Source organism: Lygodium microphyllum, chromosome 3 (genome assembly GCF_053477565.2).
Source record: "Lygodium microphyllum isolate KBCC chromosome 3, Lygodium_microphyllum_v1.1.10, whole genome shotgun sequence".
In the NCBI taxonomy this organism is placed as follows: domain Eukaryota; kingdom Viridiplantae; phylum Streptophyta; class Polypodiopsida; order Schizaeales; family Lygodiaceae; genus Lygodium; species Lygodium microphyllum.
In genome coordinates, this window is record NC_141137.1 from 87,587,463 (window position 1) to 87,589,594 (window position 2,132).

Below are 2,132 nucleotides of genomic sequence, written 5' to 3' on the forward strand. Positions count from 1 at the left end.
CTACACATGTTGTGCTTTCTTATGGTGAAAACATTCACTGGCTATATGACCAATCTTACCACAGTAATGACATGTCATCCGATCGGAGTTGAATCCTTCGCCTTGGCCAAAGGATTGTGGAACTTGTTTGATGTCTCTTAAGGCTAAAGCTGTAATAGCAGGTGCAACATGGGATTTCAAACCATAATTTTGACCATCTTTGTGCTTTACATGATCAACTTCAACCAAGCCAGCTAGAAGAACCTTCATAGTCTTCTCCAATTGAAACCTTTTATTCACTATTCTAAAAAAATATCCATAAATAACTGATGTTGCATATACTTGCTCCATTTGTAGTTTACCGATCTGAGCCATAGCAATCTGATCTAGTATATCAGGCTCTCTCCCTCCCAAGACAAGGGTTAAATGTTCCTGAATCAGTTCAAATGCTTCATGTGAATGCACAGCCTCAAGTTCCTTGTCCTATGCAGGCCAGTCATCTACAATGTGATCTCTTGAAACTGATGACATTGTAGGGATAAACAATATCCCTGCTTTGAAAAATCTTTGAGATATCAGAGCGTACATGATATCTTCTAAGGTTCTGCGCATCTCTTGGGCTCGTAGCTTAGCAATATGCTTGTACAAAACCAACTCAGTTCCCTCTGTGGAAGCCTTTTCCTTTCCATTGGCAACCTCTCTTGGTTCTGCCAAACTCTCTAGTTGCTTTTCAGCAGAGAAGAGATGGGGATGTCTCTGCAAGATCTTTGTGAGAAACTGACCACTAGGTGACTTGGGCTACAGGGGAGCAATAGGTTTGTTGCTACCTTGGGTGGTGGCTTTTGATTTGGCTTGAATCTTCCATTTTCCACCTCTCCCCATGCTAGCAGACCTCTCTACAAACCCCCCTCCATGCAGTCGGCTCCTATTCATGGGGATCTGGCATTTGGGAGGCCAAAGACTCAAGGGGGATGTCTTCGACAACACATCGTGCTAGAAGGATATCCAAGTAGACGATGCTAGACCAAATAGGCTCCCCAGGGCCAAAGACTCAAGGAGGATGTCTTCCACAGCACATCATGGTGGAAGGAGATCCAAGCAGACGATGTTAGACCAAATAGGCTCCCCAGAGCCAGTGTCCCCACCAATGTCCCATGTGTACCTTCAAATTGTGCAAGAGCTAGCTGCAGAAGCATAAGTTAAGAAAGCTTGAGAGAGCAGAGAGGAGAGCTAGATTAAGCTAGGCGATGCTCAGTTGAGCTCTAATACCATGTCAAAAGGCATGGATCTAGAGCATGGCATGAGCTAGGGAGGATGGAAGATGTATACAAGACTCATGTAGACATAGACACAGACAACACCAATTGCTACACAGGTGAAATAGGTTCCAAGATTGAGACTTGGACTCATAAACACAATCTTGTGTCTAAGACAATGACACAGACACTTGATTGAAGGACACAAGTGCTATGACTTTTTTTTTGAAAAGTGAACCAAGTACATCATTATATAGTCTTTGACCTTTCTCCACTCTCTTCACTATGAATGTGGGATACAAGACATCTCTTCTTAGAGCATACATCATTTGTTAGTTCTTTAATACAAAGCCACTTCTGGGCAAGCCTCTTTTGGGCACACATCCAGCTCCAATTGGCATAATTGGTTGTTGTCCATGCGTAAGTTCAGTTGGCATATAGCCAGTCACTGTATTGTGAGTAGTCCGATTAGCCCATAATGCAAAAGGTAGCATTTTAGGCCATTCTTTGATATTTCCTCTACAAGACTTTACTAGAGCTTTGAGAATAGGTTGGTGCCCTCTCTCACTTTTCCCATTGCCTTTCGGGATGTAGGCTGATGTTAAAGCCAACTTAATACCTAATTGAGCAAAGAAGTTGTGTGCCTCATCAACATCCAACTCTTCTCTATCTGCATTTACTTTACCCACATAACCATATATGCAAAACACATCTTCAAGCAAAAAACTACAAACAACTTGAGTGGTCTTGGTTGTTAAGGCTTTTCCTTCAACTTGATTGGTTAGATCCTCTCTTGCAAGCACTAAATATTGCATATTCCATATTCCTGTAGGCATAGTTATAAGATCAATAACCCATCTATAATGTATAGACAAATGATAAGTTGGTTGTAACCCA

At 42.0% G+C, this 2,132-nt stretch overlaps 1 pseudogene; it reads right to left on the reverse strand.

Moving 5' to 3' along the window:
* Positions 1–861, reverse strand: LOC148038594 (UV-B-induced protein At3g17800, chloroplastic-like; annotated as a pseudogene).
* Positions 862–2,132: the final 1,271 nt, after the last annotated feature.